Source organism: Protopterus annectens, chromosome 11.part0, assembly GCF_019279795.1.
Source record: "Protopterus annectens isolate FY-2018-M chromosome 11.part0, PAN1.0, whole genome shotgun sequence".
NCBI lineage: Eukaryota > Metazoa > Chordata > Ceratodontiformes > Protopteridae > Protopterus > Protopterus annectens.
Genome location: NC_056745.1, coordinates 263,757,414 through 263,772,840, shown reverse-complemented (window position 1 = coordinate 263,772,840; position 15,427 = coordinate 263,757,414). Strand labels below are relative to the sequence as shown.

General features: G+C 42.7%; 1 protein-coding gene across 1 annotated transcript in view; it reads right to left on the bottom strand.

Annotated features, from left to right (window-relative positions):
* The window catches only part of MED21 (mediator complex subunit 21), a 125,186-nt gene that overhangs the window by 108,776 nt on the left and 983 nt on the right, over positions 1–15,427 (bottom strand). The window lies entirely within an intron of this gene.

The window sequence follows — 15,427 nt, the reverse complement described above, 5'->3', positions numbered from 1 at the left end:
TTTGGATTTCTTGAGGTGGAGCATGTCCATTAATTCTGGGTTGGACATGGCTTTATACGTCAGGCACAGATCGCCTCTGAGTAGGCGATAAGCAACTGCTGGAGTTTCTTTAGCCTAACTGCGTAGGGCATCTGTTAGAGTCCCTTGATCCTCTTGGTGAAGTACTTTTGGGGTCTTTCTAGTTGTAGCAGGTGTCGGGTAAGTTACATCCCAAATGGGGCATTGTATTCAATTATGGGCCTGATGAGTAGAGGGGCACAATGACCTCTCGATCTAGATGTGAACCCCTTCGTGATAAGGTGGGCTATATAGAATGTCTTTCTACCCACTTTGGCAATGTGATTGTCAAAGGAGAGATTGCAATCTACTTGGGTCCCCAAATCACCAATTATTACTTCCGTACTTAATGGATTACCACCCATGTGGTAATTTGTGGGCACTCTTGTTTTCCCCCAAAGGGGATGACTATGCACTTTTTGGCATTTAGCTTTAGGCCATGGCTCTGGCACCAGTTATCCGTCTCTGTGAGACCTTTTTGGAGGATGCTTGTGTCAGCCGGTGAGTCGATTATGGCCCCCAGTTTGCAGTTATCTGCAAACTTTGTCAGCCATAGTCCTCCTGTGTTAGCCTGTACCTCAGAGAAATATATACCGAACAAGAGAGGTCCCAGGACTGAGCCTTATGGGACGCCACTTGTAACTGGTTTAGAGTCTGACATGGCACCTGCAATTCTGACCATGTGGGTTCTATCCCTAAGCCAGTTTGCAACCCATCGTGTGACATAGGGGTTGATATTTAAGCTGGTGAGCTTATTTATGATTCCCGAGTGGGGTATTGTGTCGAAGGCTTTTGCAAGGTCAAGGTAGGCTGTGTGGACTACCTTCCCTTCGTCTATGGCCTTGGTGACTTTCAAAGAAATTGACCAGGTTCAAGAGGCAAGATCTGCCCTTAAAGCCGAATTGGGTAGGATCCAGTGTTTGGAGGTTCCCAATGTCTTTGTTTAAGAGTTCCATGATGATACACTCCATAGCTTTGTAGACCAGGCTAGTTAGGCTTATAGGGCAATAGTTTCTGGGATCCGTTGTGGCACCACCTTTATGGAGTGGGACCACTGTTGCTGTATGCTATTCTTTGGGTACATATTCTGTTGTAAGGCTGAGACTGAACAGTGATTTTAAGCGAGGGTTCAGTTCTTCTTGGGAGTCATGTAAAACGCAGCCCAGGACACCGTCCGGTCCCATTGATGCGGTGTTTTTTGCTTTGGAGAGGGCAGCTCTCACCTGTGCATCTCTCTGTTGGGATAGTCATTTGCTCATTTGGGGGGGGGGGGGGGGGAGTTTGCACTGAACCTGTCTGCCAGGATGTTGGCAATGTCTGTGGGTTCAGTGTATTTTGTCATTTTGCACTACCTCAGAGCATATCTGGGAGTTTCCACCCAGGTTTCTGACATAACTAAAGAAAGCCTTGTGACCATCTTTAGCGTCTTGTGCAATTTTTCTTTCGAAGCTGGCCTTAGATTTTATGAGGGATCATAGTTTCTTGCTAGTACTGATCAGAGTTGCCTTCCCTTTCAGGGATTTTGCTCCATCATGTAGTAGCTTCCTCCTTCTGTTGTCCAGCTTATTTATGGCTGGGGTCCACCAGACAGGTCTCCTGCCTTTGGAGGAGTGTCTCTTGGTTTTATTTGGGATAGCACGATCCATGCATTCCTGTAGGTATCCATAGAATGAGTTTGTAAAGGATTCTGCGGTTTGGGCCATATTTTCCACTGGCCCTGGGGCTCTGAAGGATTCCACCTCGGTTTTGAGAAGTGGGAAATTTGCTTTTGAGAAGTTTTTGACTGGTTTCCTTTGCTGGGGGTGGGGACGGGATATGGATGTCCACAGTGATTAATTTATGGTCAGATCTTACCAATGAGGGGTATACCTCTGATATGGAACAGAGTCCCCCACACAGCCAGAGGAAAGCATCTGGAAAACTGAAAGAACTTAGGGGGAAAAAAAAATAGGCCTACAGTTCAATAAGGACAATATGATTCTCCCAGTTCACTAGGAAGACTTAGAACTACAGTTGAGTTACTTCTAAGTAACGCAAATGGGACAGATGCACCCATCTCAAAATGGGACATGTACATAACTGGAAAATAAGGATTTCAGACAAACCTGAATGGTCTGGGATTTTTAACAGGTTCAAGACAGATAACTTGGTATGATCCAAGGTACGTCTTGGAGGGGCATGAAATTAAGAAATGCAGAGGGATGTTACTGCTTGGGTTTGACAAAGGAGTACATAAGAGTTTGAACATTAAAGGGCAATTGCACTTTGGAAAGGTAGACAAAGAACCTAGGTACTGGCAAAAACTTGGGGGTAAGTGGAGAGTTAATACCCTGGGAGGAGTAGTAGCACATATTTAATTTGAATACCAAAGACAGTTTGCTATCCCGGGGATCGATGATGAAGTAAAGAGTGGCTTCAAAGCCTTCATTAGATTTTTAACTGAACCAAGAATTGAATCTGCCTGGAAGAAAGCATCCTAACTATAGAAACGGAGACTAACCTGCAGAGAAATTGGAAATTACTACTCAAGCAGTTCAAAAGGGAGCAATGGCTGGATGTGGTCACCATAAATGCCTCCAAATCTAGGGATTTTAGAATATTTGGTCAGAAATATTTCTGTATAATGACTAGTCAATAAAACCTTTCCACAGGTGTCTCCTACTTAAAAATACAAGACCAAATCAAAAGTAGGACTGGGTGCCTATATTCTGGGGACATCCAAGACTGAATAATTTAAAAGCAGGCGTCCAGAATTTGAAGGAAGAGTACCACAAACTGGTTACTTTAATAAGATAATTATTGCTATTTATTGGTCTGGGAAGTCCAGATACTGTAGGGCACTAAAAAGCCCAATAAAACTAAGAAGGCTACTCAGAAATGAAGTCCTCTGAGGTACAGTTGCAAGAAATTATGAGATAAAAACAAGGAGGGTTAAAGCAGGCTACAAATTTTGGAGGACAAACAAATCACAATTTCTACTGGGACACAGCCCATTTTCCACAGAGGCCCAAGGAGAAACGCTCTAGATGCTTGTCTTTGGAATGTGAAAGGAAACCGGTGCACCTGGAGAAAGCCCCACACAAATGCAGGGAAGACATGTAGACTCAGCACAGAAGGCACCCCATCTGACAATGGAACCGGAGAACCTCTTGCTGTGAGGCGACAACGTTAACCGCTGTGCCAGTGTGCCACCCACTACATTTTCCTTTCTCTGAAACCATACCCTCTCTCATTCTCATCTCTTTCTTGCTTCATTCCTTAACATTTCTGTACAGCTCTTTCCATTTCTCTTCAGATTCACCTCATTTTTCTATGCCATAACTATTCATTTTATCTTTCTCAAACTGTCTACAATTTTTACCTATGTCTGCTTGCATTCAAAATATACTCTGTTTTTAATTTATATGAAATAAAACAGACAATTAATGCAAAATGTATTACTATTTTTATATTTTTTGTTGTACTTCTGCCTATTACCACAGTTATTTATTTTGTAAATTTGTCAGTGGAGCTTTTCTCCCTGGGCTTCCACGGAAAATGGGTCTCCTACCCAGACTTTCCCAGAAAACAAAAATGTCAAATAAAAAGTAGTAGTTAGCAAGAGAAGAGTGAGAAAGTCATTACTGTGTACAGAGAGGAGAAAAGATTAGGTTGAGAAAGAAGTGAAGAACTGGGTTTGAGTACTAAGGGGAAGTAAGGTTGTGTACATTTGGTGGAAAAATATTTGTTACTTAGTTTTTTTATTAGTTCCAGACAGTGGTACTACAAGCTGTGGTACTACAAGCTTTTCATTACATGTCGAGAAACAAATCTCAGTGCATGCAATATAAATTAAATGGCCAGTGCCATCTGTGATCTGGGGGCAGTGTTATTGCTTAAGCCAGTTATATACAGTCATTTTCCATGCATGTTTTGAGATTATTTTGGTTAAAAAGAGTTTGACAGTTGCAATGGAGTACCAAACATAATCCTCAGTGAGAGAGATGACATTATATGTTGGCCTCTAAACAATTCCTTTCTCCAACAGGACCTTTTCTTGCTAGATACAAAAACTACTTAAAGTTGAGAACTAAGTAATGTGCTAAAAAATAGATTTCCAAATGACTAACATGCCTCTTGTCCACATATTCATCCTATTCCTCATCACAGGCAGGATCTCTCACAGTTTAGACGTTCATGAAAGTCCTTCCCCCAGACTGTAGGCTAGTCTTAATTCTTGGTTATACAACAAATATTTATAAACAAACGTGATAAAATCAAAAAGCTGACCTACTACCTGATAAATAAAATGGCTTCAAAGTGGACATAATAGACTTACATCAATCTATACTATAACTAGCAAAACATATTCCACATTAGGAAATGGTAACCTCACAGGACAGACTCATTTGCCAAGAAAAGGGCTTACCAAAATGTAGCTCATCATAGCTCTCTAAAATTGCATAAAATGGCTTTTGCACACATACCTTAAACTTTTTGCTGAGCCGTTCAGCTTGAACTTGAAGTTCTTACAGGAAACCTTTTCTTAGAAGACTTCACATTTTAGTCTTCCATGCGTCCTGTCTTGGACCCATTTTGTTCTCATTTAAAAAGAAGGAACTTCCACTGTAAAATCCATATTTATATACGTTGATGTCAAGTGTTACATCTGGTCAAAACCACTCAGTAAAATCAATCTCGCTGATTTTCAAAAAACAAGTTTTATTATATGGTACATCTCAATACTCCCCAAAACTATCATAACTGAACACTAACCACACAAGGACCAAAATCACTGTTACTGAAAAGTACAATTATCGTGGCTTTGCACTAGAGGCAAAGCTCTCCCTTAAAATTACTCCAAGCAAATAAGATAAGGCAAACAAATTAAAACCTACTGTTCTATAGCCAGTTAACTCAGGCTTAAAGTCTGCAGTTCTCTAGCCATCAACATACCTCAGAATTCAAAATAACTAAAGTGTCCAAGTACCCTATTCAGCCTTGTAACCAGAGAAAAGACAACTGTAAATGCAAAACGGGAATAAATCTAACAAGTGCTAGAAAACAAGCTGCACACCAAATATTTAGATGGAACAAATTCGAACATCTGTAAGAGACAGCTGCTCTTTCTTCACTGTCAAAGGCAAACTTCAACACTAACATCATACACAAAGTATCTGTATTGTAAACAAGCCCATTTCTTTTCATATTAGATCACACTGCCGCAATGCAAATGTTTTCTGTAATTTTTACTATAGCAAAAAAACAAACACACTGCAGTTTAAGTACTGTTAACAAAACTATGCTTTGTGCAATGATTACATTGTCACAACTTTGTGCAATGATGGCATTGTCACAATTTACTGCTTAGATAGCCAAGTAAGAAACAAAGCTTAACAAGTTTGTTCATAGTATCTTACAATAATATTAATGAATACTTTCCAGTACCTTTTTAAGTTGCTTTTTTATGCAATTTTAACCATGTGTTTTAGTATCAAAGTGCGGCGGTCATAGCTGAAAAACAACCCAGGACCATTCTACATACCCTTTTAAAAATAAGTAATACGATTATTCAGTGGGCAGACGGAACTTAATATTTGACATGTACTACCCTACTGCAACAAGCAACCAGTTCACTAAAACAGAACCAGCATAAGCAACAGTGCGCTACTAGCGGATGTACTACACACAAAGGAAATGCAAATCATAGAGATGAGTGCAGTAAAGTGAGGGAAGGAGGATTTACTGCAAAGTAAGCATATACATAGAGCTCTCTGCTAGCTTGTAAGATTATAGAACGATAACCTGCTTAAAATAGGCCTCCTCCATACCAAGGAATGGCAGCACTTTACATAAATTAAGTGGGTTAATTTATTATCAAATCAGAGAAACTATGGGCTGATGATGTGGGGACTACAAGAGCACTGTGCTGAGATACAGCTTCCTAAACAATTAAAGCTATGACCTCTCACCCTCACATCATTAAAATCAGTGCACTGGCCTTTACAACTCACAGCAGTGGGCGAGTGGAAAAATACATATACATTTTGCCCACTCAGACTAGGCTGAAACAGGTACCACACATTTAGTAGGGAGATATCTAGTGGCTTACCTCCCTTATGGAATAATGTTCATGCACTTCGTTATTATGAAACATCACTATATAGGCTTACCTCAGTTACTTAACATTAGTATACCTTTGTACAAGTGACTATCAGTAAATCTAGATGAAACAATTGGTATTAAAGAAGGAAAAATTTCTACTAAGTTAATAAGTCTGTTCTTATTCTGGTTTTAATAACCTCAGTCACCATACACACACAAAAGTTAGATGATAGAACAAAATCTCTCACTTGTCCAGAATGTCCCTAATCGTGCCTCATTTTTCCTCCGTCTCATCATAAAGTTTTTGATTTTGTGGTAACTGTATGTTTACCCTGCCCCATCATAGTGTGATTTTGTGGTAACTGCCAATCATTAGTTTCATACACTTTTTTCCAGAAAATTTGTACTGAATTTTTGCTCAATTAACTATTCAAATATATAAAACTGTCCCTGATTTTGGACATGGGCTTTGTCTATAATTCTTCAGCAAAGATGATGACAGGTATGGCTGGCTTTAGGTAAATCACAGGGTCTCAGTTCAGTCTATGACTGATGATCTAATGATTTCCATGCAAGTTTATTACATTTTTTCATGCAAATTTCTGTTATTGCAATAGCTGGTTATGTCTTACCATGAAGGGCAGCTCATGGCACTGGCTTGCTGGGCCGCAGTTCCCCATCCCATTAAGTTTCTTTTCTCTATAAAATTTAATTCAACATTACTGCAACCAAGATGCTTGCCGGACTGTTCTCGGCTCAGCGCTACTTATATTCCATATGGAGAATAAAACATGCATACCTTATTACAGGTCTTCCTGACTTCTGCATGAGGCAGAAAGATCAGAAAAAAAAGCAGCAAATTGGACTGTTGTATGAAACACCGAGAAGCTCTTCCTACTGGCTCAGCCTGCTTCACATGATGACATTGAAAGGAAGGAATTAACACCAACTCACAAGACTGGGAATAAGATGGTGCTGTTACAAGGAAGTGACCTGACACTGCCAGTATGTGGCAAGGCAAGTACTTAAACTATGTGTGCGCGCGCAGGGAGCACTACATAGGCTCTAAATGGTTTCTGATTTTGACTTGAATTGTGATCTGTGTTCTTACAATGTGTGTGATGTCACTGATAGGTTCATATGTAGGTACTAGGCTATTGGCCATAGGGCCTATATAAGCCTAGCCAAAGGTACCCTGGCTTTCGCCACCCAAAGAAAATTAATTTTCCTATGCCACTGTCTAGCAGAGCCACAGAAGTGATCCCCGGGGTGAATTTCCTATCTCCCATCCAATCATCAAGATTTTCCTTGAAGAGCGCAAATGAGGAGCTTTGTTTGATATAGACAGGTAAGCTTGTTTCCGAGTATGGGAAGTCTCTGGGACAGGAATCTATCCCTCCAGCATGTTCTGTTTATTGTGGTGACAAGGTTTAGGTCCCTAGACCGTGTAGCTCGTAGGGATTGGGATTTCTTTAAGCGGAGCATGTCTAAAAGCTCTGGGTTGGACATAGCTTTGTCTGTTATGCAGAGATCGCCTCTGAGTAGGCAATATGCAACGGAGTAAAGCTGCAGTTTTTTTTAGACTGTCTGCATAGGGCATCTGTTTGAGGCCAGTAATTCTCTTTGTGAGGTATTTGTGGCCTTTCCAGTTGTAGAGGTCTTGTGAGGTACACGCCAAAAGGTTCATTGTACTCTATATAATGGGTCTAATGAGTGACGAGTAGAAGGGAACAATGACCTCTTTTCCTGGATGAGAAACCTTTTGTGATGGTGTGTGCCACGCAGAAGGATTTCCTGACTACTGTGGGGATGTAATTATCAAAGGAGAGACTACTGTCCACCTGTGTCCCAAGGTCTCATCACACTTTCAGTGTTAAGTAGACTACCGCCTATGTGGTAGTTCATGGGTACCGGGTTTTTACCAAAAGGGATGACAATGCACTTTTTGGCATTGAGCTTGAGGCCATGGCTTTGACACCAGGCATCTATCTTAGCGAAGCCCTTTTGTAGGATATCCACATCTTCTGAAGTTTTGATTATGGCTCCTAGTTTGCAGTCATCTGCAAACTTCGTTAGCCAAAGACCTTCCGTGTTCGCCTGCACTTGGAGAAGTAGATACCACCCAGAACTGAACCCTGTGGTACTCCACTTGTCACTGGTCTGAAGCTGGATTTAGAGTCTGCTACTTTCACAGTGTAGGTTCGGTCAGTGAGCCAGTTGGCAACCCATCTTGTGACATAGGGATTTATACTTAGTTTAGTGAGTTTATCTACAATTCCAGAGTGGGGGATGGTGTCAAAAGCCTTGGCAAGATCTAGATAGGCTGTGTGAACCACCTTACCCTCATCTACGGCTTTGATGACTGCTTCAAAGAAGTCTACCAGGTTTAGGAGACATGATCTGCCTTTTACAAACTCAAACTGGGTGGGGTCCTGAGTTTGGAGATTACAAAGGTCATTGTTTATAAGTTCCATAGCCTTGCAGACCAGGCTCGTTAGGCTAATGGGGAAGTAGTTTCTGGGGTCTGTGGTGGCTCGCCCTTTGTGGAGTGGGATAACTGTCGCTGTGCGCCATTCAGTGGGCACATAGCCTGAGGTGAGGCTATGATTGAACATGGTACTTAGGTGGGGTGCCAGTTCATTCTGTAGTTCATGCAGAACATAGCCCGGGATGTTGTTGGGTCCCATGAATGCTGTGTTCTTGGCTTTGGATAGCGTGTTTTTTACCTGTGCAGCCGTGATTACAGGAATTTTGCATTCTTCTGGCATAGAGATGGGCCCCTAAAGTCAGCACTGAACCTATCTGCCAGGATGTTGGCAATATCAGTTGGCTCTGTATATTTAGTGCCATTGTGCTGTAACTCAGAGCAGATCTGAGTGTTGCCATCGAGATTCTTGACATAGCTATAGAATGTTTTGTGGCTGTCTTTAGAGTCAGTGGCGATTTTGTTTTCATAACTAGCTTTGGAGGATTTTATGAGGGATCTCAGCTTCTTACTGAGGCTGACCAGGGAGTTTCTACAATCATGTGATTTTACTCTTTTTTGCAACAGTTAATTTCTTCTGCTGTAGAGTTTGTTTATAGCAGGGGACCACCAGATTGGCTTCCTTTTTTTGGAGGATAGCATCTTGGTTCTGTTGGGGATTGCACGATCCATGCACTCGTGTAAGTGCTTATAAAGTGCATTTGTGTAGGATTCAGCAGTCATACCTCTATTGTCCGTCAGTATGGGTGTCGAAGTTTGCCACTTCTGTCTTAAGAAGCATGAAGTTGGCTTTGGAGAAATGTTTTACTGTGGTTTCCCTAATGGGGGGGTAGGGAAGGGATGTGGATGTCTAGGGTGATTAGCTTGTGGTCGGATCTGACCAACGAGGAATTGACCTCTGGTGTGGAGCACCAGTTGCCCATGTTGGTAATAACCAGGTCTAGGATATTGCTGCCCCTGGTGGGGGTGTGCATAAGCTGATCCATGGAATTGGAATTTATGAATTCCAGAAAACTTTTAGCACAAGCATTGGTACACGAGTAGTTTTCCCAGTTAATGGTAGGGTAGTTGAAATCGCCCATTATTAGGGCGTTAGGTTGTACCCTAATATTTTCCAGTGCATTAAGAAATGGAGTGGGAATCCTGGGGCATGGTGGGGGATCTGTAGCAAGCTACAATTTGGATTCCGGTCTTGCCCAGAGTTAGTTGCACTTGGATAATCTCTGTTGCATTATGCTGGGCAACTAGCCTGGAGGTGTGGATATCCTTAATGAATATGGACACACCTCCACCTTTAGTGTTTCGGTCCAGGTTAGGTGGCTAAAAGGTGTGGTATGAATTATAGCCTGGTAATGCAGGGGTAATCTATGGAGCCTTGAACCAGGTCTCTGCCACTGCACAGATGTCGATGTTCTCCATTTAAAAGAGAACCTCAAGAGAGTGCATTTTGAGGTTTAGACTTCTAGCATTGAGTGGCAATACCCTCAGATTCTTCTTGCTTGTACCCGCTAGGGTGGTGAATTTGTCATTTGAACCTTGCCTAAAAAAGGCACTATAGGGGGTGGCTAGAGCCTTAGCCAGTATCCGGAATCCCAGGGGTGACAGGTGCAGGCCATCTCTAGCAAAGCATTGCGGTTTGTCGATCATGTCATCCCCTGGATCCCCTTAGAATGACACCAGAAGCTTAGCCAATTATTGAAGATGACCATTTTGTCCTTGTACTGTGGTATTCTGGGTGAAGGCAGGATGCTACTCAGGGCTAGGGTCATACCTGCTGGGGCTACAAGATCGGACAGCTCCTCCATGTCCCTTTTCATGTAGTCCAAGGAGGTACATCTCAGGTCATTCACACCAACATGGACAATGACAGACTCATATTTGTACTTGTTGTGGAGTGACCCGAGTGCATGCGTTATGTGGCGGATCCTGGCACCCGACAGGCAGCTGACAGTAACTTTCTCCTTGTTTAGCCTGGTGAGTGGAACATCAGTGTGCTTGACTACAGTCTCACCTAGGACTAGAGTGTTGGGTACGTTATGCCTTATGGGCTGTGGTTGAGTGGCACAGAGTTTGTGGGCTATGCGTCATTTGGGTTGTGATGGGTTTGGAGGTTGCTTGTGTTTCTGCTTTGGAGGTCCCTGTTGTGTGGGCAGGTTTTTACAGAGAGCCTCCGCGAATGTAGGCGTGTGTTTTGTGTTTCTATGGGTGTGTTTTGGTGGTGTAGGTTTTGAGGGACTATGTGCTGAGTGTGGTGTGGTGCAAGTGTTTACCTTCTCCTCTTCACTGTATAGTCCAGTCTTGGGTGAAGGAAGAGAGCTTTGCTTCCAGTCTGGCTATACAAGTGCATCTCTCACATGTTGCAGTGTTGGGTGGTAGGAGGAGAGGGTTGTCTGTGTACATGAGGCAATTACTGCATTGCCCCAAGATGCCCAGATTAATCAGGTAGACAGGAGAAAACACCGGGAGCTGACCCTTAGATATGCCTGGATAGGTGCTTACTTGTTAAGTACTAGAAAATGTTTTCCTATAGACAGTGAGGAAAGTTGAGTGCTGTAGTAATTTGTAGCTTATTTAGTGCTTACAATAAGTTCTGAACAAGTGCTGAGCTCAAAGAAACAGACTCGAGTGCTGAAACAAAAAACTGGCTAGTTCTAAGAAACTAAATTAAGCTAGAAGGCTTCCCTCCAACACAAAGGCTTGGGGGCCTAGAAGCCTACAAATAGTCCTGGACACAGCAAATCTATATCCAGACTAGACTACCAACAGGAAAGGCAGGAAACAAGCTCAGAAATTTTTTTTTTTTTTTTTTTTAGTGGAAAGAGAGAAAGGAGTAGCAGAAACTAAGCTGATTGGCCTTCTCAAATGTTCTCCCTGTATTGGGTAGAATGAGGTAATGACACTAGACTGGGAGGAGGGTCCCAGGAGGGTGGCCTAATGGTTAAGGTGTTTGCCTTACAAACACAAGGTGCAGGGTTTGAGTCTCACAAGGGATAATTGGCTAGGCTTAAAATAGCTCACAAGGGCAGTTAGCTTAGTACTAACCTATGAACCAATATAATTTACAGTAAGGGCAGGCAACTGCAAAGCCACCAACTATAAGAACACCATACCAATAGGGAGGGTGGGAAACAAACTGCAGAAATGTTTCTCACAGCAGAAAAGCAGCAGTGAACCTTTAATATGACAGATTTAAACAGCTAAAGGAGCCTCTACAGAAAGTGTTCATAGGTTCATACTAGGCTATCTGCCCAAGGGCATTTATAAGCCTAGCCCATAGTTATGTGGCTTTCGCCACCCCTTTAGTTTGGTTTGAAGAAAACTATGCCTATTATTTTGCTGTGCCTCTGTCAAGCAGTGACACTGAAGTAATCCCTGGGGTATATCTGCGATCTCCCATCCATTGGTCAAGATTCCTCTTGAACAAGGCCAGCGAGGTGCTCTGCCTCACATGTACCGGGATTTTGTTCCACAGCATAGGGAGTCTCTGGATGATGAATCTGTCCCTCCAGCACGTTCTATTAATAACAGTGTCAAGGTTTAAGTCTCCCGCCCTTGTGGTTCTGAGGGATCTAGATTTTTTGAGGTGAAGCATATTCATCAAATCTGGGTTTGACATGGCCTTGTATGTCAGGCACAGGTCACCTCTGAGCAAGCGGTATGCGACTGAATAGAGCTGGAGTTCTTTCAGTCGGGCAGCATAAGACATATTTTTGAGACCCTTTATCCTTTTGGTGAGGAACTTTTGGGGCCTTTCCAGCTGCTGCAGGTGTCGGGTCAGATACATTTCGAATGGGGCATTGTACTCAATCATAGTGATGAGTACAGGGGGACGATGACCTCCCTTGATCTAGATGTGAATCCATTCATGATCAGGTGGGCAATGTAGAAGGTCTTCCCAACTACTTTAGCAACGTGAGTGTCAAATGAAAGGTTACTGTCAACCTGGGTCCCCAGATCCCTGATAACTTCTTCTGTGCTCAGTGGATTACCACCTATATGGTAGCTAGGGGTAACCTTGTTTTTCCCGAAGGGTATGACTATGTATTTCTTGGCATTTAACTTTAGGCCATGGCTCTGGCACCAGTTATCCGTTTCTGTGAGGCCCTTCTGAAGGATATCTGTGCCAGATGTGTTTTCGAGTATGGCGCCCAGTTTGCAGTCATCTGCAAACTTTGTCAGCCATAACCCTCCTGTGTTTGCTTGTACTTCAGAAAAGTAGATGCCGAACAAGAGTGGACCCAGGACTGAGCCTTGTGGGACACCACTTGTGACCGGCTTTGAGTCTGACATGGCGCCAGCAACTCTGACCCTGTGGGTTCTGTCACTTAGCCAGTTTGCAACCCATCTTGTGATGTATGGGTTTACATTCAAGCTGATGAGTTTTTCGATGATACCTGAGTGGGGTATTGTGTCGAAGGCCTTTGCCAGGTAGAGGTAGGCTGTATGGACTGCCTTACCCTCATCAATGGCCTTGGTGACTGTTTTGAAAAAGTCAACCAAGTTTAAAAGGCATGATCTGCCTTTGACAAAGCCAAACTGGGTTGGATCCAAAGTCTGCAAGTTCCCTATGTCTTTATTTATGAGTTCCATTATGATCCTTTCCCATGGCTTTGCAGATAAGGCTCGTCAAGCTAATGGGACGGTAATTTCCAGGGTCGGTTTAGGCACCGCCCTTGTGAAGTGGGACCACAGTCGCCGTGCACCACTCCTTGGGTACGTATCCTGAGGTGAGGCTAAGATTAAACAGCTGTCCTAACTGCGGGTTTAATTCCTCATTGAGTTCGTGGAGTACACAGCCGGGGACACCATCCGGTCCCATGGATGCTGTGTTTTTTGCCTTGGAGAGAGCAGTTCTCACCTGGGCATTAGAGATGTTTGGGGGGCTACAATCCTCTGGTATAGATATCTCTCTTTTGGGGGGGGGGGGGAGAGAAGTTAGCACTGAACCTGTCAGCCAGTATGTTGGCAATGTGTGTAGGTTCAGTAATCTTCACATCATTTTGAACTAATTCTGAGCATATCTGGGAGTTTCCTCCTAGGTTTCTAACATAGCTAAAGAAGGCCTTATGATTGTCTTTTGAGTCCTTGGCGATTTTTCCCTCAAAATTTGCCTTGGATGGTTTTATGATGGCTCGTAGTTTTTTACTTATAATGATCAAGGGTGTCTTACCTTTCAAGGATTTTGCTCTATCTTGTAGTACCTTCCTCCTTTTGTTGTAGAGCTTGTTTATGGCTGGGGTCCACCAGACTGGACGCTTGCCTTTGGCACAAAGAGTCTTAGTTTTGTTTGGGATTGCCTGATTCATGCAGTCCTGTAGGTGCTGATAGAAGGCATTTGTAAGTGATTCAGCAGTTTGAGTAATGTTTACCACCGGCTCAGGGGCCTTAAAGGAGACCACACTAGTTTTTAGAAGTGTGAAGTCGGCTTTTGAGAAGTTTTTCACTGTGTTTTTTTTTTTTTTTTTTTTTATTTCAGGTGGGGGCGGGATGAGGACCACCAGCGAGATTAGTTTATGATCTGATCTCACCAGTGAGGGGTATACTTCCGGTGTTGAACATTGTGGTCCCATGTTCGTGATGAGATCAAGTATGTTTTCTCCTCTTGTGGGGATGGTGACAAGTTGTTCCATGGCATTTGAGTTTATGAACTCCAGGAACCTTTGGGCTAGAGTGTTAACGGCAACAAGTTATCAGAAACAAACAACCCAACAGATGCTTAATAAAAGTGGACAATTTCCAGTTAATACCTCACACAGTGAAACTAGCTAGAAAAATATACAGTACACAAAGTGCTATACATAACTTGGAAAAAATAAGCAAATAAACAGGATACTTAATGTTATATACTATAGATTCGAGTTTGCTCAGTGTCCTTCCTTCAATTAGCTCAGTGTGAAATGGCAGCAACGCTCAACCTAACTTCTTAGGTAACAGAATCAGACTTTTGCAGTCAACAGATAAACTTTGCCTTCAGAAAATGTACACTAATGCAAAGCTGGTTATTCTAGCAACTTTCAAGTATATAAAAGGAAACATTCCTCAATTTCAGTCAGATGAAGGCGCAGTAGGTTGCATGCTATATTCTAAATGCAGTAAGCTGAGAACAAATTCCTGTGTGGCAATTACTTATGCATGCATTCATTAACATGTCAATGAATGATTTGAGGTGAACAGATGGTTATAAAAACTGGCGGTAATCTATGGTCACATCTGTGTGTGTGGGTGGGCAGGCAAAATGCCCTCTCTACCATCCCTACTTTTGCAAAATCTCAGATTTTTTTTGCATCATATATTGGTCCCCCACGTGAGATTAAAAAGCCCATCACTTCCTGCAAGCTCATCAAACACTCAATGCATTAACTTAGCCACAGTCCCCTGGGATATGGCCAGAGCTGTATCCCACTCCATCAAGTAATTGGCTCTTGCGTGCGAATTTTTGGTCAGGCTATCTTTAAATTAAATGGTAGTGAAAAAGCTCCAAGCTGCTCCTCACAATCCCAGACATCAGTCTTAATTCAGTTAAATCCTCCAGACTTACTAAAGTAGAATCTTGGCCAGTTAGGATTTGTTAACAAGTAGTGGGGGAGTAAAAAGCAAGAAAGTAGTAATTGATCTGGATGGTGTGAGGCCAAAATGTGGGGAAAACAAACAAGGGAGGGATACTGGGGAAGTGGGGGGGGGGGGCTAATGTGCATCAAAGGGGTCCACTTCACCTAAACCTGGTCTCACTTCCTCCATATTAGACATCTGGTGTTTACAGAATTAGTGAAGTGGAAATAAGTTGATCAGGTGCCTAGTGAA